This window comes from Lagenorhynchus albirostris, chromosome X, assembly GCF_949774975.1.
Source record: "Lagenorhynchus albirostris chromosome X, mLagAlb1.1, whole genome shotgun sequence".
In the NCBI taxonomy this organism is placed as follows: Eukaryota; Metazoa; Chordata; class Mammalia; order Artiodactyla; family Delphinidae; genus Lagenorhynchus; species Lagenorhynchus albirostris.
Window position 1 is genome coordinate 98,608,295 of NC_083116.1, and position 25,910 is coordinate 98,634,204.

General features: G+C 39.9%; 1 protein-coding gene across 1 annotated transcript in view; it reads right to left on the minus strand.

The window, feature by feature from the left end:
• Positions 1-4,815: 4,815 nt before the first annotated feature.
• SYTL5 (synaptotagmin like 5) overlaps positions 4,816-25,910 on the minus strand; it is a 131,757-nt gene continuing 110,662 nt past the window's right edge. Inside the window, exon 18 of the mRNA XM_060137060.1 lies at positions 4,816-6,084. The gene's annotated coding sequence lies outside the window, so the exon portion shown is untranslated. The remainder of the gene's footprint in view (positions 6,085-25,910) is intronic.

Consider the following 25,910-nt stretch of genomic DNA (forward strand, 5'->3'; position numbering starts at 1 on the left):
TCAAGACACACATAGGCTCAAAGTGAAGGGATGGAAGATGATACTGCAAGCAAGTGGAACCCAAAGGAAAGCAGGCTTAGCCATACTTAGACAAAATAGACTTCAAGCAAAACAAAATGGTAATAAGGGACAAATAAGGTCATTATATGATAACGAGGTCAATACATCAAGAAGATAAAAGAACTGTAAATATATACACTCCCAACACCTAAGCTCTGAAATATATTAAGCAAATACTATTATGTCTTAAGGGATAAATAAGAGTAAAGTAACAGTGGAGGGCTTCAATACCCTGCAATCAGTAAAGAATAGATCTTCCAGACAGAAAATCAATAAGAAAACATTGGAAATGAACCATAGTTTATAGAACAAATGGACTGAAGAGACATATACAGGATATTCCATCCAAAAAGAGCAGAGTACTGATTCTTCTCAAGTGCACATGGAACATTCTCCAGAATACATATATGACAGGACACAAATCTTAGCAAATTTAAGAAGACTGAAGTCCTACTAAATATTTTTCCTAACCACAATGGTATGAAACTAGAAATCAACAAGAGGAAAGTGAAGAGCTCTACAGATATGTGGAAACTAAACACCCTTGTAAATAACCAATGGGTCAAAGAAATCAAAAGAGGAATAAAATTGTCTCGAAACAAATGAAAATGGAAATACAACATATCAAATCCTGTGAGATGCAGCAAGAGCATTTCTGAGAGGAAATTTTATAGCAACAAATGCATAATGCACTCAGTCCCTTGGTATCTGCAGGGGACTGGTTCCAGGACCCCACTTGGATACCAAAATCCCTGGATGCCCAAGTCCGTTACATAAACTGTCATACTATTTGCATATAACCTCTGCATATCCTCCCATATGCTCTGTCATATCTACATTACCTATGATACCTAATACGATGTAAATGGTATCTAAATAGTTGTAAATGCAATGTAAATGCTATATAAATAGTTGCTGGCATGTAGAAAATTCAAGTTTTGCTTTTTAGAACTTTGTGGAATTTTTCAAATAGTTTTGATTTATGGTTGGTTAAATCCCCAGATACAGAACCCATGGATACAGAGAGCTGACTATATTAAGAAATTAGGAAGATCTCAACCTAACTTTACACCTCAAGGAACTAGAAGAAGAACAAATTAAACCCAAAGTTAGCAGAAGGGAGGAAATAATAAATATCAGAGTGGAAATAAATGAAATAGAGACCAGAAAAACAATAGAAAGGATCAACAAAGCTAATAGCTGTTCTATAAAAAGATAAACAAAATTAACAAAACTTTAGCTAGACTTAACTATGAAAAAAGAGAGTAGACTCAAATAAATTAGAAATGAAAGAGGAGATATTATTGCAAAGGATACCACAGAAATACATACAATCATAAGAGATTACTGTGAACAATTATATGCTAATAAATTACATAAACTAGAAGAAATACATTTTTAGAAATACACAACCTACCAACACTAAATCAGGAAGAAACAGAAAAACTGTGCAAACCAATAACAAGAGATTGATTCAGTAATCAAAAAATTCCGAAACAGAAGACTCCAGTACAAGATAGCTTACCAGTGAATTCAACTAAACATTTAAAGAAGAATTAACACCTTTCCTCCTCAAACTCTTAAATACTGAGGAGAAATGAACACTAACAAAGTTATTCTACAAAGGCAGCATTACCTTGATATCAAACTAGATAAGGATACCACAAGAAAACTATAGACCAACATCCCTGATGAAAAGAGATGCAAAAATTCTCAACAAAATATCAAACTGAATTCCAGAACACATTAAAAAGATGATATACCATGATCAAGTGGGATTTATCCCTAGGATTCAAGGATGGTTCAACATATGCAAATCAAAAAATGTAATATATCACATCAATAAAATGAAAGATAGGGGACTTCCCTGGTGGTGCAGTGGTTAAGAATCCACCTGCCAATGCAGGGGACATGGGTTCAAGCCCTGGTCCAGGAAGCAACTAAGCCTGTGCGCCACCAGGGAAGTGGCGCAGAGCAACTAAGCCTGTGTGCCACAACTACTGAGCCTGTGCTCTAGAGCCCGTGTGCCACAACTACCGAAGCCCACGTGCCTAGAGCCCATGCTCCGCAGCAAGAGAAGCCATTGCAATGAGAAGCCCGCGCACGGCAATGAAGAGTAGCCCCCACTCACCGCAACTAGAGAAAGCCCGCACACAGCAGTGGAGACCCAACACAGCCAATATAACATTTATTATAAAGAAATAAATAATAAAAAGAATAAATAAAATGAAAGATAAAAATCACATGATCACTTCAATAGATGCAGCAAAAGCATGTGAAAAAATATAACATCCTTTCATGATAAAAAACCTTTAACGGACCGGGTATAGAAGGAACATACCTCAACATAATAAAGGCCACATATAACAAACTCACTGTGTGGAAGAGTGAATCTGAAGTGGTTCAGTAAAAACATAAAAAAGATGTTTTTGCTGAAGAAGAAGAAGAAAGGAAAAAGGCCACTCCAAAAGAAAGCTAGTAAAGAAAAAAGAAATCCTGTCCTGATAATGTAGTTTCCCTGGCTTGCTCATAGTGGACTGTGGAGCAGAAATGGCTCTGGAGATGTTTCAATTAAAAAATATTCATAGCCCCAAAAATATTATACTCAATGGAGAAAAACTGAAAGCTTTTCCTCTAAGATCGGGAATAAGACGAAGATGTCAACTCTGAACACTTCTATTCAACATAGTAGTGGAAGTCCTAGCTAGAGCAATTAAGCAAGACAAAGAAATAAAATTCATCCAAATCAGAAAGGAAGAGGTAAGTGTCACTATTTGCTGTTGATATGATCTTATATAGAGAAAATCCCAAGGAGTCAGTTTAAACTGTTGGAACTAATCAACGATTTTAGTACAGTTGCAGGATACAAAATCAACATACAGAAATCAATCACATTCCTTTACACTAATGAAGCAGCATCTAACAAAGAAATAAAACTATCCCATTCACAATAGCATCAAAAGCAATAAAATACTTAGGAATAAATTTAACCAAGGAAGGGAAAGTTCTGTATAATGAAAACTATAAGACTTTGCTGAAAGAAACCGATGAAGACGCCAACAAATGGAAAGACATCCTGTGTTCACGGATTGGAGGAATTAATATTGTTAAAATCCCCACACTACCCTGAGCCATCTACAGATTCAGTACAATCATCAAAATACCAAAGACATTCTTCACAGAAATAGAATAAACAACCCTAAAATTGGTGTGGAACCATGAAGACCCCAAATGGCCAAAGCAATCCTGGAAAAAAGAACGAAGCTGGAGGTATCAGACGTCCTGATTTCAAACTATACTACAAAGCCATATTAGTAAAAACAGTACAGCATTGGCACAAAAATGGACACATAGACCAATGGAACAGAGAGCCCAGAAATAAATTCCAGCATATACGGTCAACTACTATTCAATAAGGGAGCCAAGAAGACCCAATGGGGAAAGTATAGTCTCTTAAAAAAAATGGTGCTGGGAAAATTGGAGAAACACAAGCAGAAAAATGAAACTGGACCCGTCTTACACCACTTGCAAAAATTAACTTGAAAAGGATCAAAGACTTAAATATAAGCCCTGATAACATGAAACTCCTAGAAGAAGATGTAGGGAAGAAGCTTCTTGATATTGGACTTGGCAATGATTTTTTTTCAACATGGTGCCAAAAGGACAAACAATGAAAGCAAAAATCATCAAACTCAAAAACTTTTTCACAGCAAACGAAATCATCAGCACATTTAAAAGGCAACCTACTGAATGGGAGAAAATAATTGCAAATCATATAGTTGATACGGGGTTAACATCCAAAATATATAAAGAAGTTACTCAATAGCAAACAAACAATCCAATTAAAAAAGGGGCAGAAAATTGGAACAGTTTTCCAAAGAGGACATCAAGATGGCCAACAGGCACACAAAAAGATGCCCAATGTCACTATTCAGCAGGGAAATGCAGGTCAAAACCACAAACAGATATCTCACACCTGTTAGAATGCCGATCCTCAAGAAGGCAGAGACAACAGGTGCTGGTGAGGAGGTGGAGAAAAAGGAACCCTTGTACACTGCTGGTCCAAATGTCAGTTGGTCCAACCCTATGGAAAACAATATGGAGGTTCCTCAAAAAATTAAAAATAGATCTATCATACAATCCAGTAATTCCCCTTCTAGGTATGTACCCAAAGGAAATGAAAATGGGATTTTGAAGAGATATAGGCACTCCTGTGTTTACTGCAGCATTATTAACCATAGCCAAGATATGAAAATAACCCAAATGCCCATCAACAGATGAATGGAAATAAAGATATGGCATATATACATAATGGAACATTATTCAGCTGAGAGAAAGGAAGATACCCTGCTATTTGTGGCAACATGGATAGACCTTGAGCACATTATGCCAAGGAAGATAAGTCAGAGAAAGACAAGTACTGCATGATATCACTTACACGTGGAAACTTAAAAACTCAAACCTGTAAAAAACAGAGTGAAATGGTGGTTACCAGCGGGTAGGGGATAAGACTGATGTTGTTTAAGGTACAAACTTGCAGTGAGTAGTAAATAAGCCACAGACATCTAATTCACAGTATAATGAATATAGACAAAAATATATACTAAAATTATGTAAAGTCATAAATACTGCTACAATCGCAATCATGTTGCAATATATAAATATATCATAGTAGCACATTATACATCTTAAATCCACAAAATGTTACGTGTCAAATTTATTCAATAAAAAATACATATATATACATGCATGCATACATACATAACCTACACCAAAATTTGGGGCCATTTCAAAGATTAATAGGCTCTCTTCTAGAGGACTGGTTTTTCACTGCAAATCTTACAGGACTTTTCTATGTGTCTTTTGGACCCCATAAGAACAAACAATCCTCAGTTCTGCTTGGTCCCGCAGCACTTTTACATGTGCATGCGTGTGTGTATGTGTGTGTAATGAAGCAGCAGGCAATTAAATTGGCGGAACTCAAGCTCTGTTTTGGTAGACAGCAGCTGGAATCTCAGTTCAGTTCTTTTAAACTTCCCTGGGCTACTTGGAACCTGCCCCTTACTCCCGGCCTGCACCTGAGTGGTATAGTGACCAGTGAGAAATTTAGGTAGTTTATATACAGAATCTGGAGCTCCCCTTCTCTGCTGCCCATTTCTGGTTATCTCCTTTCTGGGATTTCCCCTCTGACTTTTCAGTTGCTATGGTTGCTCCTACCCTTTCCTCTGGTTCTTCAAACCACTAAGACTATCTTCATTTAAGCCTCCTCCCCAACCCCAGCATGGTGCATATAGCAACCTGCCCTTACACAAAACCCAGCAAACCCTGATGATTCACCTAGCGTACGTACCCCCTTCCAAGTGATGACCGCCCTCTGGTATCTGCCTGTTTTTTGGTCGCTCTTCAGTACCTTCAGGTAGTTGTTTTCTTTTATATTTTGTCCACATACAGTTGTCTGTGGGAGGTTGGTCTAAGAGGAACTGCTTGACCATTATCAGAAGGCTTAGTGAAGGCTAAGCCAGAAGGTGGAAGAGTCCAGGCCATTCCCAGAGAACTGCAGATTTCACCTCTACAAGCCGTCAGCTCTTGGGCTTGAACTTAGATGAATGGGGTGGGGAATAAAAAAAGGCAATGAGATCATCCAAAGCACATTGAAGGAAAGATTAATGTCCAACATGCTGGTAACTATATTATGCATCTACTTATGCATTAAAAATTACCCCAAAGCTTAGTAACAACATAACAATAAACATTTATTATCTCTCACAATATCTCTGGGTCATGGATTTGGGAGCAGCTTAGCTAAATAATCCTGGCTTGTAGTCTCTCATGGGGTTGCAGTCAGATGTTGTCCAGGGCTATAGTCATCTGAAGGTTTGATTGGGGCTGGAGGATCCACTTCCATGGCAGCTCACTCACATGACTGGCAAGTTGGCAGTGGTTGTTGGAGGAGATCTCTGTTATTCCCCAAGTGGGCCTCTTCACAGAGTTGCATGAGTGTTCTCATAACAAGGTGGCTGGCTTCTTCCAATGGAAGTGATCCAAGAGAGAACAAAGTAGAAATGACAATATCTTTTATGACCTAGCCTCAAAAGAAGGCGGTTACTTCCATAGAATCCTACTCATCACATAGGTCAGCCCTATTCAGTGAGGGAGGGGAGTATACAAGGGTATGGATACCAAGAGGTGAGGATCACTGTGGTGGGGGGGGGCAGTTTGAAGACTACCTTCTACAGCATCTAAAATCTTTTATATTAGAGACTCATTCAGTGATCTTTAGGACAGGGGCAGTATGGTCGATAATGTATATAGGTTTGCTTAATATGTATTCAACCCTTTTTAGCATGTAGATGATGAAAGACATACAAACTATTATATTCCCCAGAGTCCTTTGCAGCTACAGTCTGAGAAGTGATTAAGAGTCCATCAGTCAAGGGGAGGTTGGGGGAGGGATGGATTGGGAGTTTGGGGTTAGCAGACGAAAGCTATTATATACAGGATGGATAAACAACAAGGCCCTATTGTATAGTACAGAGAACTATATTCAATATACTGTGATAAACCATAATGGAAAAGAATATGAAAAAGAATGTCTCTATATATGTATAACTGAATCACTTTGCTGTATAGCAGAAATTAACACAACACTGTGAATCAACTATACTTCAATAAAAAATTTTAAAAGAAACAAAAAAAGATTCCATCAGTCAGAGGCACTCAAGTGTGACTTGGCTGTGAAACTAAATCAATGCGTGGAAAGAGAAGATAAATGCAGAGCATGCACATTATTGGAGGTTGTGCTTTATAATGTTGTGTTAGTTTCTTCTGTATAACAAAATGAATCAGCTATACGTATACATGTATCCCCATATCTCCTACCTCTTGTGTCTTCCTCCCACCCTCCCTATCCCACCCGTCTAGGTGGTCACAAAGCACCGAGCTGATCTCCCTGTGCTATGCGGCTGCTTCCCACTAGCTAGCTATTTTACATTTGGTAGTGTATATATGTCAATGCTACTTTCACTTCCTCCCAGCTTACCCTCTCCCCTCCGCTTGGGACCATGGCTTCTTGATGGTAGCAGTAATGGAGTAGTTCTACAACAAGCAAATCAAATGGTAGCTTCCCAATTTGGTAGGCAAATTCCTGATCTTATAGCTTCTTGGCCGCTCCCTTGGCAGTCCCAACTGGTTTAGGGAGGTGTTCTCCGAGTTCAGCATAAAGTATATTTCTTCAGTCTTTCACCTCTAGATAAGGAGGAAATCCTTTCTGTTTAACTCTAGCCGTAGTAGATTCTATTTTCTGAAATTAGATCTTGAGTGATACAGCAAAATAAAAAGTGTAGTTTCCAGGGACTTCGCTGGCAGTCCAGTGGTTAAGACTCCACACTTCCAATGCAGGGGGTGCAGGGGTGATCCCTGGTCAGTGAACTAATATCCCGCATGCTGCTGTGCAGTGCGGCAAATAAAAAAAAAACCTGTAGTCTTCAAACACTAGATTTGTTGGACTTTTCTTCCTTGAAATTCTATAGTCAATGGAGATATTCAAGTACCTCTTGGAGAAATATCACACAAGCCATCATGAAACCAATCAGCACAAATGACCATTTTTCTTCAGCAATGCTAATCATCCAGGTGGAGGAAGAGAGAAGGCATGTTGGAGAACTGATCTAGGGATGGAAGGTTGTGCTGAAGGTGGCAGGACAAGGTTGAGGGAGTTGACTGTAGGACTGAGAAAATGTGATGACCCAACGAGGTCCAGGATCAGTCTAAAAAGAAATAAGGACAGTAATGGGACTAACATATTGAAAGAATACAGGGAAGGGCTAGTGATCCCCAGGTGGTGGAACATTGAGTGTAATGGGTATAAAGATAGGAGGCATTTAGAAAATAGGTGGTGACAGCCAAAGAATGGAGGAAAACATCCTTGGAATTGGGATGTTAAGAGACTTGGATGGGTTGTCCACATGGATGATAAGATCTCTTGGCAAGAGTTAAGGCAGAGAAGATAAATGAGATTCAAGTTCCAAAGGCTTATATAAGTGTGGAGGAGAGAACAGAATGTAGTTTGGAGGCTGTAACGGGAGGTTGATGGAAAGTCATATGCTGGGGGCAGGAATCTCAGACAAAGTCTTTTGCTTAGGTTAGGTTAAAAATGAACAATAATTGGAAAGGGCGGTGGAGAACTGGGAAGATATCGGCAGTACCCTTCAACCAAGAAATATTGGAGTATGAAAGAAAGAACAAAGGAAACCATAAACAAGACCAAAAGACAACCCTCAGAATGGGAGAAAATATTTGCAAATGAAGCAACTGACAAAAGATTAATCTCCAAAATCTACAAGCAGCTCATGCAGCTCAATATCAAAAAAACAAAGAACCCAATCCAAACATGGGCAGAAGACTTAAATAGACATTTCTCCAAAGAAGATAAACAGATTGCCAACAAACACATGAAAGGACGCTCAACATCATTAATCATTAGAGAAATGCAAATCAAAACTACAATGAGACATCATCTCACACCAGTCAGAATGGCCATCATCAAAAAATCTAGAAACAATAAATGCTGGAGAGGGTGTGGAGAAAAGGGAACCCTCTTGCACTGCTGTTGAGAATGTGAATTGGTACAGCCACTATGGAGAACAGTATGGAGGTTCCTTAAAAAACTACAAATAGAATGACCCAGCAATCCCACTACTGGGCATATACCCTGAGAAAACCATAATTCAAAAAGAGTCATGTACCACAATGTTCATTGCAGCTCTATTTACAATAGCCCGGAGATGGAAGCAACCTAAGTGTCCATCAACAGATGAATGGATAAAGAAGATGTGGCACATATACACAATGGAATATTACTCAGCCATAAAAAGAAACGAAATTGAGTTATTTGTAGTGAGGTGGATGGACCTAGAGTCTGTCATACAGAGTGAAGTAAGTCAGAAAGAGAAAGACAAATACCATATGCTAACACATATATGGAATCTAAGAAAAAAAATGTCATGAAGAACCTAGGGGTAAGACAGGAATAAAGACACAGACCTACTAGAGAATGGACTTGAGGATATGGGGAGGGGGAAGGGTAAGCTGTGACAAAGTGAGAGAGAGGCATGGACATATATACACTACCAAACGTAAGGTAGATAGCTAGTGGGAAGCAGCCGCATAGCACAGGGAGATTAGCTTGTTTAGATGTTTAAAAAAAATGTCATGAAGAGCCTAGGGGTAGGACGGGAATAAAGACACAGACCTACTAGGGCATGGACTTGAGGATACGTGTGGGGGGGTGAAGGGTAAGCTGTGACAAAGTGAGAGAGTGGCATGGACATATATACACTACCAAACGTAAAATAGATAGCTAGTGGGAAGCAGCCGCCTAGCACAGGGAGATCAGCTCAGTTCTTGTGACCACCTAGAGGGGTGGGATAGGGAGTGTGGGAGGGAGGGAGACGTAAGAGGGAGGAGATATGGGAACATATGTATATGTATAACTGATTCACTTTGTTATAAAGCAGAAACTAACACACCATTGTAAAGCAATTATACCCCAATAAAGATGTAAAAAAAAAGAAAGAAAGAACAATATCCTCTTTGAAAAGTGGTGTGTGTGGCAGTGGCACAGAAGGCATCAATCACAGAAAGGCCCGGGAGAGAGTTCAGCTGGGACCTACTCAGAGCAGTATGAGAATGACAAGACAACAGAAGACTAGTGAGAGGACCGGCAAGACGTCTCATGCTTATAACTGGAGGATTATAGAAATCAGCATGGATGAACCTGACAGGCTTTGAGGTTCCCATGCTAGGGTACAATGTTTTGGGGCCAGAACTGACTCCCTTGGTGATTTCTAAGTATCCTGTCCTAGACTTCAAGGCAGGAAGATCTAGGTCCAGCCCCCCACCCTGGTCAGAACTGGCTCTATGGTGAGGGCTGGGCCTGGCTCTTCTTGTTTCAGGGTCTAAGAGAGGTTACACAGATTATCATCATGAGTTCCACAAGAAGGTGACAGGATTCCCTAGAGAGTACAGCTGACTCTTGAACAATGTGGGAGTAAGGGGTGCTGGGCCCCCCTCCACAGTTGAAAATCTGCATATAACTTTAAAGTGGGCCCTCTGTGTCTGTGGTTCTGCGTCCATGGATTCAACCAACCTCAGATCATGTAGTTCTGTAGTATTTACTATTGAAAAAAAATCCACATATAAGCGGACCCACACAGTTCAAATCTGTGTTGGTCAAGGGTCAACTGTAATTGGTTCCATGTGTGGGGCAGGAAAACTCAAAAGGGAGCCTGAGACATCTTGTTGTTTTCAGAAGGTCAGAATACTTTCAGAGGTAACTGAGGTAATATTTTTTTAAAGTGAAGATAAGGAGCCCCTGCAAGTGAATAATAAAATACAAGTTAAAAAGTTAGCAAAAGAGGGCTTCCCTGGTGGGGCAGTGGTTGAGAGTCCGCCTGCCAATGCAGGGGACACGGGTTCGTGCCCCGGTCCGGGAAGATCCCACATGCCGTGGAGTGGCTGGGGGGGTGAGCCATGGCCGCTGAGCCTGCACGTCCGGAGCCTGTGCTCCGCAATGGGAGAGGCCACAACAGTGAGAGGCCCGCGTACACCAAAAAAAAAAAAAAAAAAAAAAAATTAGCAAAAGATTTAATCAGACAGTTCAAAAAGAAGACATATGAATGCCCGAAAGCTCATGAAAAGATGTTCAACATCTTTAGTCATCAGGGAAATAAAAACTGAAAACCACAATAAAATACCTTTGGAAAAACCAGTAATTTCTTATAAAGTTAAACATACTTCCCTAAGACCCAACAATTCCACTCCTTGGTATTTACTTAAGAGAACAGAAAATAAAGCTTCAAAAAGGCTTGAAGCTTTATTCATCATAATCCCCACTGGAAACGGCCCAAGAGAATATATAAACTGGCTAGATGGAACACTGCTCAGCCATAAAAATGAACAAACTACTGATATGTGCAACATAGAGATGAAATTCAAAATCATCTTGAGTGAAAGAAGCTTGACCCAAATGAGTACATATTGTATAATTCCCTTTATATGAAATTTGCAAACAGACAAAAGTAGTCTGTAGTGACAGAAATCAGCACAACGGTGGTTTCATCTACCAGGGGAGAAACTGATTGCAATGAAGCATAAGAGAAACATCATGGGGTGTTAGAATTGTTCTATCTTGATAGGGATGTGGGTTGCACGGCTGTATACATTTTTCAAAACACATCCAACTGTACACTTTAAATAGGTACATTTCACTGTAGGTAAATTATACTTCAACAAAAAAGTAAAAAATGAAGGAATAAATAAGTCTGAAGAAAGAGCTAATAAAGGCCAACTGCTTACAGTATGAATACCAAATATATGACAACGATCAATGTCAACTGGAACTCTAAGTCCACAATGATGTAAAATGGTCAAAAACCAGAAAGCATGTTTTAAAAAGACATATATAATGATGTGAATCAATAACAAAACGCAAGTACAAGCAAAGGATGTTAGACATGACCATCCACCAAGGATGAAGGGGTAGTCTGTGAGAAAATGATGTTGGCCCAACATCAGAAGCACATAGATAAGACAATCTAAAATTAGAGTCAGTATGTGGATTGTGGGAAAATAGAGTTTCTAGAACACGGCACAGCTGGAGGAGGACATATTTTTCAAGGACATGGTATTGACTGCTCTCTCCCCACAGATGAGGACATGGCCTTGCTGATCTTGGTTCAAATATGAGAAAAGACAGTAATTCCATTTCATTTAACAGCAGTGTAGCTCATACCATACGAACTCTCCTGCTGATAATTATAAATCTGGAAAAACAACAACAACAAAAGAAGTCGCCTGAGTTCACTGGAATTCAACCAAAAGCAGGCAAAGACTACAGAAGATACGACCCTCAAAGAATGGAAGCACACTGGATGAGATCCACATTTAGTGGGCTTTTCCTCAGAAGCCTCCTCCATTTGCTTGGTGAATTGGATATGGAGCTCAAGCAGAAGGATGCAGTCTTACTGAGCTAAGGATTCACAAGACAGAGGTAGAGTGGCTAGAGAGGCTAGAAATTGAGGAGGAGACATGAGAGAGGAGAAAGCCACAGGGAGGGAGGCTCCACATATGCCTATAATAACTGACCCCTGAAGTGTGCATGTGCAGAGCAAAGCTCCAAGGAGTCCAGGGGCAAAACAACAGCTGAAAGAACAGCTGAACAGACATCTCAGTAGCTGGTCAGTGCCGGAGACTGAATCAAGCAAGGTAAAGGTGCTCTTTGAACAAGTTGGGCTTCCACTGAAAACCCAGAAGTAAAGACTAAGCCTCTGGTCTAAGGTAAACTGAAATAGATCTGCTCAACAAAGCCTAAAACCAAACCTCCACAAGATCAAACTGATGAATTAGTAATTTAACTGTGCAATAACGAAAATGAGGCTAGCCTATGTGTGTAAACATTTCCTTAAACCAGTAGCTCTCAAACCTTTGGAGGACTCCAAAGCACTTTCATTTATGTTAGTTACATCTACCAATATTTACTGTGCTAGAAATTAAAACTGAGAAGAAATCAATCCCATTCACAATTGCACCAAAAAGAATAAAATACCTAGGAATAAATTTTTTTTTCATTCATGTGTCATATTTATTGAGCACGGCACCTTTTTTTTTTTACTTGTTTAAAATTAATTTTTATTGGAGTATAGTTGCTTTACAATGTTGTGTTAGTTTCTACTGTACAGCAAGCAGATGAAGGCGCAAGGTAAAATCCCCCAAGACCAAATAAATGAAGAGGAAATAGGCAATCTACCTGAAAAAGAATTCAGAGTAATGATAGTGAAGATGATCCAAGATTTTGGAAAGAGAATGGAGGCACGGATCGAGAAGATACAAGAAATACTTAACAAGGACCTAGAAGAACTAAAGAACAAACAATCAGTGATGAACAACACAATAACTGAAATGAAGAATACACTAGAAGGAAACAAAAAGATCCTAGGAATAAATTTATCCAAGGAGGTGAAAGACCTGTACACTGAAAACTATAAGATATTGATAAAAGAAACTGAAGGCACAAGTAAACAAAAAGATATTCCATGCCCATCGACTGTAAGAATATTGTTAAAATTTCCATATTACCCAATGAAATATATAGATTCAATGCAATCTCTATCAAAATTTCAATGTAATTTTTCACAGAAACAGAATAAACAATTCTGAAATTCATATGGAACTACAAAAGACCCTGAATAGCTAGAGCAATCTTGAGAAAAAGGAACAAAGCTGGAGGCATCACACTCCACTCCCTGATTTCAAACTACATTACAAAGCTATAGTAATTGAAACAGTACGGTATTGGCCTAAAAACAGACACACAGACCAATGGAACAGAAAAGGGAGTCCAGAAATAAATCGATGCATGTATGGTCAATTAATTTACTATAAAGGAGCCACAAATATACAATGGGGAAAGGACAGTCTCTTCAATAAATGGTGTTGGGAAAACCGAACAGCCATATGCAAAAGTATGAAACTAGATCACTATCTTACACTGTACACAAAAATCAACTCAAAATGGATTAAAGACTTGAATGTGAGACCTGAAACCATGAAACTCCTAGAAGAAAACATAGGCAGTAAGCTTCTTGACATCATCTTGGCAATGATTTTTTTGGATCTGACTTCAAAAGTGAAATCAACAAAAGCAAAAAGAGTCAAACTAAAAAGCTTCTGCACAGCAAAGGATATCATCAACAAAATGAAAAGGCAACCTATCAAATGGGAGAATATATTTGCAAATCATATATCTGATAAAGGGTTAATATCTAAAATATATTAAATCATACAACTCAATAGCAAAACAACAAGCAATCCAATTAAAAACAGAGAGAAGATCTGAATAGACATTTTTCCAAGGAAGACATACAGACGGCCAACGGTGCATGAAAAGATGCTCAACATTACTAATCATCAGGGAAACGCAAATCAAAAGCACAGAAATATCACCTCACACCTGTTAGAATGGCTATTATCAAAAAGACGAGACAGATAACAAGTGTTAGTGAGGATGTGGAGAAAAGGGAACTCTGTGCACTATTGGTGGGAATGTAAATTGGTGCAGTCACTATGAAAAACAGTATAAAGGTTCCTCAAAAACTTAAAAATAGAACCACCATATGATCCAGCAATTCCCGTTCTGGTTATTTATCTGAAGAAAATGAAAACACTAATTCAAAAAAATATATATTCACCCCCATGTTCATTGCTGCATTATTTACAATAGCCAAGCTATGGAAACAACCTAAGTGTCCACTGATGGATGAATAAAGAAGCTGTGGTATATATAATACAATGGAATATTATTCAACCATAAAAAAGAATAAAATAATGCCATCTGCAGCAACATGGATGGACCTAGAGATTATCATACTAAGGGAAGTAAGAAAGCCCGAGAAAGACAAATATTATATGATACCTCTTATACTCGAAGTCTAAAAAACAAACAAACCCCAAGCTCAAGAACAGACTGGTGGTCACCAGAGAGATGGAGGTAGTTGGTAAAATGCGTAAAGGGGGTCAAAAGGCACAAACTTCCAGCTGTAAAGTGAGTAAGTCATGGAAATGTAATAACAGCAAGGTGACTATTGTTAATAATATTGTATTTCACATTTGAAAGTTGCTAAGAGAGTGGATCTTAAAAGTCCTCATTGCAAGAAAAAAAATTTTGGTAAATACGTATGGTGACAGATGTTAACTACACATATGGTGATCACTTCACAATATATACAAATATTGAACCATTATGTTTTACACCTGAAACTAATATGTCAGTTGTACCTCAATTAAGACTCAAAAAGTTTTAAATAATTTATATTCCAATTTATTTAGGAAAAAAATAAACTCATGTTAATGTAGATAGCATTTTTAGAAAAACTACTCTCAAACTTTTTAAAAAAGCGAGATGTGTGGCATCACTTTGCATGATTGCAAGTCTCTTCAAAGTGCGCCAGAAAAGCAGACTTCTAGATTTGCATATATGCTTTTCCATTCAGTCTGTTGCAATATCAATGTTGTTTTGATTCAAGTATACGAAGAAAATCTGATTTCACACAATCATACATTTGGAAAAGAGAAATAGTTTAATAGCCTTATTTAGATAACTATGGATGGTTTTCTCTTACATTTCGCCAGAACTCAGCAAGTGGTAGATCCTTAAAGATTAATGTCACCATGGAAAACTTCGGATACTGTGTTGCGTTCAAATCCATTGGTCTACCTTGCACTTTGAATGGATCTGTTACTCATGCACGATTTTGTATTCGATAACTGATGCATTGGTCATTTAGAACATATTGGTGCACTGAGTCAGGCAGATCTTCCAAAGGCCGATAAACTTTGTTATACAGTATCAAAAATTCACCTTGATTAATGTCATCACCGATCCCCCTACCAGAAATGTCTCTTAAGTATTGGGAAGCTGTTTTGCTTCAAAACTGAAATTTTATCATTGGCAGCACATACTGTTCCTTGAAGTGACAGGCTCACTTTGTTCATTTTTGAGAAAATGTGTGCCCAGTCCTCAAGCCTGAATAACTATAGTTTATCTGTCATTCATTCTTTAAAATAAAAATAGTTGCAAAATGCAGCCGGTTCAATATGCAACTCCAATGCACTAGTGCTTTTCCTTGAGACAAGCCTCTAACTTGGGCACGCATAAAAAATCTTAAAAATCACATGTACTTAAAGGTCAAGATTTAAAGACATTAATAATTTTTACTGCTTCGTCAGGACTTTTAAAAATAAAAGTGGAGTTTTATTTTCTTACTGTGTGTATATTTAGGCGAAGAATCTGAAGTGCTTGCAGTTTTATTCACGATTGCTTCTGGACCATCGAAGCAAATGTCAACGCAGCGGGAAAAAGTAAATAAGGAAAATATTCTCGCCGACCCCTCGAAAAGATTTTAGGATGCCCAAGGGTCTGCAGACCACACTGTGAACTGCTGCCTTCAACTAAAGTGCACTGATTGTGAATATAATTCTGGAATGGTGACAGAGGCTTGAGTAGGAAGGCGTGTAAGAATAACAAAAATTGGGCTTTTTTCTCAACTCTAGCAGGAGTCATGGACAGTGTGCCTTGTAGAGACCCAGAGCGCAAGGGAAAATCCCTTCAAATTTGCTGCATCTGTTCCTGTGGTCTGCAGCTGTCTTTCTTTCTTTCCTTTTTTTTTTGGCCGCGCCATGTGGCTTGTGGGATCTCAGTTCCCCGACCAGAGATTGAATTTGCACCCTCGGCAGTGAAAGCACGGAGTCCTAACCACTGGACCGCCTGGAAATTCCCTGCAGCTATCTTTCTATCAATAAATTCTATAATCCTTCACTAATTTAATCAGAAATGAATAGCAGGGATGAACGGACTATTTTGGCCCATCGAGAATCCAAACACTGCATACACATTATCTCATTTAATCTTCACAAGAAATCATGACTATTTCCTCTCCTTCCTGCTTTACTTGCTTTTTAACAATATTAAATTTGGAACCTGGAGTCACAGAAGAGATACTGGAAGGTTCCCCTTACCTTAGTGCCCTAAGGGGTGTGTCTTTGTCAGCAAACATCATACTTAGCCTACCAGTTCTCTCAACACCATTTGTGTCAGTCTTTCTTAACCTCGGATGCACAATGGAATTACTTGGGGAGTTTTAAAAAAGACTGATGCCTTGGTGCCATCCCCAGAGATTACGATGCAAGTTCCCTGGGTGCAGACAGGAGCTGGAGAGACTTTACAAGGGGATTCTCATGTGCAGCCAAAAGTGTAAATCACTATTGGGGATGAGGTGTGGAGGATGCCGGTATAACCACTGACATAAACACTTACCAAAGCCACTGCTTCTCTGCCTATGGTCAATGTTTAGAGTTTGCATTACAAAGTTAGAAGCATGCTTATCTCATCTAAAATATAGCACTTGTTTCTCCTTAGGAGAAAGACACAGAAATGATGCAAGGCAACTATCTTTGTTAATCAGAATCAATTTTACTGGTGAATGTGCAGCGTGAAGATGGATTTCTCGTATTTAAAAAATTTTTTTATTGAAGTATATTTGATTTACAATGTTGTATTAGCTTCTAGTGTACAACAAAGTGATCAGATACACACACACACACACACACACACACACACACACACACACACACATTCTTCTTCATATTCTTTTCCATTATAGTTTATTACCGGTTATTGAATATAGTTCCCTGTGCTATACAGTAGGACCTTGTTGTTTATCTACTTATATATAATAGTTCATATCTGCTAACCCCAAATTCCTAATTTATCCCTCCCCCACCCCGTCTCCCCTTTGGTAATCATAAATTTATTTTCTATGTCTGTGAGTCTATTTTGTAAATAAGTTCAATTGTATCATATTTTAGGTTCCACATATAAGTGATATCATATGGTATTTGTCTTTCTCTTTCTTAGTACACTTAGTATGATAATCTCTAGGTCCATCCATGTTGCTGTAAATGGCAATGTTTCATTCTTTTTTATGGCTGAGTAGTATTCCATTCCATTCCACAGCAAAGGAAACCACAAACAAAATGAAAAGACAACCCAAGGACTGGGAGAGAATATTTGCAAATGATGCAACCAACAAGGGCTTAACTTTCAAAATATACAAATAGCTCATACAACTGAATATCAAAAAAAACAAACAACCCAATCAAAATATGGGCAAGAGATCTAAATAGGCATTTCTCCAAAGAAGACATACAGATGGTCAATAGGCACATGAAAAGATGCTCAACATCACTAACGGTTAGAGAAATGCAAACCAAAACTATAATGAGGTACCACCTCACACCAGTCAGAACAGCCATCATTAAAAAGTCTACAAATAACAAATGTTGGAGATGGTGTGGAGAAAGGGAACCCTCCTACACTGCTGGTGGGAATGTAAACTGGTGCAGTCCCTATGGAAAACAGTATGGAGGTTCCTTAGAAAACTAAAAATAGAGTTGCCCTATGATCCAGCAATCCCACTCCTGGGCATATATCCAGAGAAAACTCTAATTCGAAAAGATACATGCATCCCAATGTTCACAGCAACCCTATTTACAACAGCCAAGACATGGAAGCAACCTAAATGTCCGCTGACCGATGAACAGATAAAGAAGATGTGGTATACATACATCGACACGTGCGCGCATGCACACAATGGAATACATTTCTATTGTTATCATGTCATTTCTGAAGATGCTCTGAAGATGCCTAAGGCTTTGTTTTCCTGTTTGTTCTATGGCTGTGTCCAAGCTCGGGGGAAATTTAATTTCTGTGCACAGAGCTTGGAATTTTGTTTTGTTTGTCCGTCTCTCTCTCCATCAGAAGTGACAAGTTTCCCTGTAGGATGAGGTTGTACTTAGGTAGCAGTACCCTGGGACTAACAAACTGATTTCAAATGGAACTGAAACGCTGTCATCTGTCTGACCACAGATCAAATCTGAATCCTTCTCTCTGAGTATCTTTCGATGCGTCTGTGAGTCTCATGGAATTCCATTTGACTCCTGGGCAGGCTATTAAGTGGGTTTCTGATGCCCTCTGAGAGTAAGCATGGATTCAAAGGCTTGGAGAAGAGTCACCTCTTTCTTGGAAAATTGGAATGGGAAGAAATATTCTCATTTCTCAGTAAGTGGCAGCAATTCAGAAGACCATGCTGTGAAGGGACTGATTTCCAAGGCCCTCTAGAGGAGTGCTTCTTGGAGTATAGTAATGTCAATAAATGCATTATTCAGTTTGATATTTTTTGATAGCAAAGCTTTCTCAGCAAAGGAAGCAGCGCATTGATTTACACTCTGATGTAAGCTCCTTATTTTATCATGGACCAGTGCTCTGAGTTGCTTTGCTCCAGAGGACGGCCAGAGGAGACACACTTGTTTCTTTCTCTCTACGGGAACAACGAGGAACTTAAGAATTAGAAAAAGGAAACACAGCAGACCTTTCCAAAGGCACAATAGCTCTTGTACTAGTCTGAGTAGCCTCAATTATTGCTAGATTTCTGTAATCAGATAGCCTATGCAGATCGGGTCACTAGTTTTGCTCAAGAGTTGGTAAGTTCTAGACAGGCAGCCTAGACTAAGTAATGTCTTAGGCCATAAAGAAGGCCCATGGCTGTTAAAATAGGCTTGGCCAGAACATATGTCAGTTGTCACGTAGGGCAGTGAATGTGAGTTAGCTGCAACTTGTGAGGACTCTGATGTGTTCCCGGACCATTCTCTTCTTGTAGAAAGCTCTGAACTCAGTTCATGAAGAGTCACAGGCAACAGTCAGTTGGCCTGCTTCACCAAAAATCAAATTGTACCCAGGTCGCTAGCTGTTTCTTTGGAGTCATCTCATTTCAAGAGAAATGGAATGACTCAAGAGCATTCTAATGTTTTAGCTCTGGTGTAACAGTTAGAAGCCCCGGGCAAGGACATGACCTTGCCATTGATTACCCGCCTCAAGACTAAGAAAGAGCATCTAAGTACTTAAGAAGAATCAATGTTGATTCTGATTTTTGAAGTTCATTCTGAATAACACGCAATCTGTCACAGCACTCCACTGTATCTGTCCTTTGAGGTGAGCTGCACTGTGAATATTAATCATTCATTGATTCATTCATTCACCAGGAGTATATTACAATTAGCATACTTCATTGATCCTGAGATGCACTTTTTCCCCCCACATTTTAACATCTCTGAAGTGGAGAGTGTCTTACAATCACTGACATTTTTTGAGTCTAAGTCCTGGTGGGAAATGGATGGCAGATTCTAGTGGGAATTGAAGATGACATAATGAGAGGATTACTTATAATGGGTGAGCATGGTAAAAGGAACCATTAAGGGATACTGAAGCACTCCAAAGCTAGTAGCATCCAAGGACATTTACCACCCTAGGCCCGAAGGGCAAGCGGAGGGAGTGATTACTGGAACTCAGAGAGAACTCTACGTAGAGTTTTAGGACAGACCACCTAAGCAGAGCTGTGATAGAAGAACACAGCCTTTAACAATCCTCAGCTCAGCAGGGAAGGAGCATGGGGAATAAATACCCTGAACTTCCTCTCCTCCTGTTCTCTGATCTCCCACTATTGGCTCCAGTTGGCCAAACCCAACTGAAAACCAGAGGGTGAAGGAGCAAAGCACAGTTTCGAAAATTGCAGAGAGGGACCCTGCAGAGAGGGAAAATTGCAGAGAGAGACTGTGGTCGGGCAGACAGAGATCACCCAGCACAGTTCATCCCTTCTACCCGCAGCATCTACTCTTTTGTCTGAATAAAAATCTCATGTCCCCATCACCTACTGGAGTCAGCAAACTAGAGCCAACAGCCTGGCCGTTTGTTTTTGTCAATAGCCTTATTGGAACACAGGCACACGCATTTTTTTTTTTTGAAAAGGAATTTTGCCTTTTTTTAAAAAAATTATTTATTTACTTATGGCTGTGTTGGCTCTTCGTTTCTGTGCGAGGGCTTTCTCTAGTTGCGGCAACTGGGGGCCACTCCTCAACGCGGTGCGCGGGCCTCTCACTATCGCGGCCTCTCTTGTTGCGGAGCACAGGCTCCAGATGCGCAGGCTCAGTAATTGTGGCTCACGGGGCTAGTTGCCCCGCGGCATGTGGGATCTTCCCAGACCAGGGCTCGAACCCATGTCCCCTGCATTGGCAGGCAGATTCTCAACCACTGCGCCACCAGGGAAGCCCAGGCACACACATTTTTAACATATTGTTTATGGCTGTTTTTGCTCCACAATGGCAGAGATGAGTAGTCGCAACAAAGACTGGACGGCCCATAAAGCCTGAACTATGTACTATCTGTCAGATACTATCAGAACACTTCCTGACTGTCGACGACTGGATCAGTTCTCTCATACGCCCACCTGAAACTTAAAATCTTAGCTACCACCAGTGCTCTTCCCAGAAGCTAGTTGGAGAAAAAGGGTGGAAGAAACAGTTAATCAAGACCAAACAAAGATTGCTTCAATCCCACTTACGTAGCTGGTCATGAGATCTGCGTTAATGATCATTTCAAATTCTCCTGACTCTCTGCCAGCCCTTCAGCTGAATTGCTTTACCTGGAGGATTGACCCAAACCTTCATTCGGGAAGGATCTGACTCCTCAGTGGCCATTTTTATTGGGCTGCTGCAGTTTTCCCCTGGCCAGGATGACTGAGCAATGGAGTACTGAGAGATGCCGCAATAAATCCCCTGAGCTCTGGCCATAGTTCTCCTTGTAACCATTGTGAATGAGCAACGCAATTTCCTCTTGATAATCACCTGAGCTAGTACAGGTAACCTCTTCTCTACCTGTAGGTTTACTGGTGTGAGGAGTGCCATATATTTAAGAGGCATTCTCAGCTTCCAATATAATAGAACCATGACAGCTTCCTATGTAAAAATGCTAGTGCCTTCCTTGGACACTACAGCCCTTAGGCTCACCGAACCCAAGTTCATGCAGACATATAGGAAAAACTACTTAAGTAGGCTATTAGGTATAACAACGATAAGGGCCATCCGCATTTGCACATCTTTGTCCCTTAACCCATGGGTTTTGGCTACAAGAGCTACAGCACCATATTTCGGCTGCTGACTTAAAGCATATACTCTATCACGTAAGATTCTCTCCAGCTTCAGTAAGCATTGTATATCAGCTCATTCTGTAACTGAGCTTTGAGTAAACCATTCCATTCTTCTATCAAACCAGCTATTTTCAGGTACTGAGACACATGGTAAGACCAATGAATTCCATAGCATGAACTCCCAGATGCACTTTCTTCACTGTAAATTGAGTTTCTAGGTCAGAGGAGAGACCATGTAACGTCTTCTTTGAGTCTAAGTATAATGGTGCATTCACATGACAGAGGACAGTTTATCTTTACTCTCTTATCTAAGAAAAGATCACCATCTCTCTGGCTCTCTGTTATAATGGGCTCCAGAGGAATCCTGACTGTCTTTACGTATGGAATAGCACACTCATCCACCATATTGATGACATTCTTGCTATTCCAGATGTGCTGTCTTTACCAGAGCAAAGCAATAAAGTCTCTAGTACCTGGTACCCAAATATTGACTGGGAAAATTTCTTTTCTTTCCTATCAGCAAAGATAATCAGAAGCAGGGGTGTCTATTGTAGAGACCAAAGGGAATCTTTTTAAGGGAACATACTTCTTTCAATGACCATCTTTGCACATTCTGAGAAACCTAAAAGAGAAATTCCTCTTAATTTCTGGCTACCTGGTTTTTTTCTGGGTATTAGGGGCACAAAGATCGGAAGAGCATTTTTTTCTCATTCATTCCAACAGACTAACTAAGCATCGATTACTTTGCCACATGCCTGTAAGGCTCCTCAAACACAGAGCTAAAATTCTATTTTGAGAGCCTACTTCTTAAGAACACCCCAATACCAATTACTGTATCAGTTAGGGTCCCAGCCAGAAACAAAGGGAACACTGAAACTGTGACTGTGACACTGAGGAAAAATGAATAGAAAACTATTTATAAAGGTGTGGTCAAGGTTAAGGGAAAGTAATGAGGGATGGTGAAACTGGTCACAGTCGAGGACTTTACCACTCATAGGCCTGAAGGGGTGAAGGGAGGGAGTGGTGACCGTAGGTCCAGCTGGAGGAGAAGGCCACCTGCCAGGAGCTATAATCCTGAGCAGAGGAATGTAACGCCCAGCACTTTGTGACCCAGCAGGAAAGAGCCAAGGGAAGGACTGTATCAATCTCACTTTCTTCCCACCATTCAATCTCCTACTGGTTCCTTCCTTTGGCCAATCCCAACCCTAATCCACAGGGCAAGACAGCCCCAATGAAGCAGTTCATTAAGGTTGGCCTCTTGGGGCATAGAGCAGTGTGAAGAAGGGCAAAGAGAAAAAAAAAGCAGAGACAGAGGTAGAACGTCCAGTACAACAACTTACTGTTACAATTGGCTGCATTTTCCCCCTGTTTTAGTGGTATCTGAAGCCCTGCTGCACCTTACAATCAATGGCTTCTTAAAGTCAATGAATTTCAGCATGTACAAGGTATCAGAGAACTTTAGAACTCGAGGGAATGTTGGATTGCACTTAGTCCAAGCCCCTCAGTTTATAGATGAGAAAACTGAGGCTCAGGGAGTGGAAACGTCTTGCTCAAAATCCACAAGAAGTAGCAGAGCTATTACCCTCTTTCATCCTTCTGCAGGATGAACAGAAATGTATTCCTGACTCAGGCCTCACGGTTTTCACTGGCCTAAGCCCAGCTGGTCTCCAAATGCTTTTCTCCATACCTGATTATCGTCAGCCACACAAGTGCTAAATATTGACTGACAGTGGAAGAGACATCATCTAGAAGATGTCTGTCTGACTGGTATTATGGAATAGAGTTTTACGGGCTCTACTTCCTCAGGCTTAGAGGAGACTGTATCTAGGTTCAGTCGGTCCTCATTGGATTCAGCAGGTTGGAAGACTCATCCATAATTTAAAAAGTAGCCAGGTCTTCATCGCACGTACTCTGAAATGAGGTCAGATACTCTCTGGGGAATGTCTTCAGGATAGTAACAGGAGAACACAAGAAAAAAAAGGAGGCTAGTAAGCATCCATGTGTTTATGGGGAGAAATCAAAATTGAGGAAGAGAAAGGACTCAAAGAAAAGACTGACTGCAAATCAAAACTACAATGAGGTATCACCTCACACCTGTCAGAATGGCCAACATCAATACGTCTACAAATGATAAATGCTGGAGAGGGTGTGGAGAAAAGGGAACCCTCCTACACTGTTGGTGGGAATGTAAGTTGGTACAACCACTATGGAAAACAGTATGGAGTTTCCTTAAAAGACTAAAAATAGAACTGCCATAGGACCCAGCAATCTCACTACTGAGCATACACCCCAAGAAAACCATAATTCAAAAAGAGTCATGTACCACAATGCTCACTGCAGCTCTATTTACAATTGCCAGGACATGGAAGCAACCTAAGTGTCCATCAACAGATGAATGGATAAAGAAGATGTGGTGTACACACACACACACACACACACACACACACACACACACACACACACACACACTGGAATATTACTCAGCCATAAAAAAGAATGAAATAATGCCATTTGCAGCAACATGGATGGACCTAGAGATTATCGTACTAAGGGATGTAAGTCAGACAAAGATGAATATCATATGATATCATATATGGCATCTAAAAAAATGATACAAATGAACTTATTTACAAAACAGAAATAGACTCACAGACATAGACAACAAACTTATGGTTACCAAAGGGGAAAGCTGGGGGAGGGATGTTAGGAGCTCGAGATTAAAATATACACACTACTATATAAAAATAGATAACCAACAAGGACCTACTGTATAGCACAGGGAACTATACTCAATATCTTATAATAACCTATAATGGAAGAGAATATGAAAAAGAATACACACACACACACACACAACTGAATCACTTTGCTGTACACCTGAAACTAACACAACATTGTAAATCAATCGTATTTCAATAAAAATTTAAAAAAAGAAAAGACTGATAAATGGGGTGTGTCTTAGGCCAATGTTCACATCAACTACAACTAACAGTCTTTTAAGTATCAAGTACCTTAAATATCAAGGTCCCGTCTGCCATATTCTCTACACCAGTGCTTCTTAAAGTTTACTGTGCTTGCAGATCAACTAAGGACCCTGTTCTAGTGAATACTGTGATTCATTCTGCCTTGGGACCCAACATTCTTCATTTCCAACAAGCTCCGAGGTAAAGCTAATGCTGCTGGTTCATGAGTCACACTTTGAGAAGCAAGTCTCCAGCTCGTAACAAGTGCAGAATTTCTCTCTGGGGTACATTTTGGTGAAGAACAAAGAGCATGGGCTTTGGGATCTGAAATGGGGAGCTAGACGTAGGGTGAGGCTCTATTATACACTAGTTGGGTTATTTAACCTCTCTGAGACTCATGTCTCTTTTTTTTGGTCCTTTGTCTTTTTAAAAAGCAGATAATAAATTAGATAACAATTTGTAAAGCCCCTGAAGTACACTAGGTGCTCAATAAATGTCACTTCTGATCCCTTCCCGTGTCACTAGCCATGATTTACTGAGGGGAGGGCAAAGGGAGTGATGGTGTCAGGGTTCAGCTTTACAGGAAAATAAGGGAGCAAGAACCAAAATGAGGGTTAGATTCAACAGCTAAGCACCATGAAGAGTTGTTCGACGTCATCTAGCCTTAGAAACAGACACCAGATAGTCATCCAATCTGTGTGTCTCAATTCAGCAAATGAGCTTCGCTCCAAAGACAAATAAGTATAAAATCTAGAAACAATAAACGCTGGAGAGGGTGTGGAGAAAAGGGAACACTCTTGCACTGCTGGTGGGAAGGTAAATTGATACAGCCACTGTGGAAAACAGTATGGAGGTTCCTTAAAAAACTACAAATGGAACTACCATATGACCCAGCAATGCCACTACTGGGCATATACCCTGAGAAAGCCGTAATTCAAAAAGAGTCATGTACCAAAATGTTCATTGCAGCTCTATTTACAATAGCCCAGAGATGGAAACAACCTAAGTGTCCATCATCGGATGAATGGATAAAGAAGATGTGGCACATATATACAATGGAATATTACTCAGCCATAAAAAGAAACGAAATTGAGCTATTTGTAATGAGGTGGATAGACCTAGAGTCTGTCATACAGAGTGAAGTAAGTCAGAAAGAGAAAGACAAATACCGTATGCTAACACATATATATGGAATTTAAGAAAAAAAATGTCATGAAGAACCTAGGGGTAAGACAGGAATAAAGACACAGACCTACTAGAGAATGGACTTGAGGATACGGGGAGGGGGAAGGGT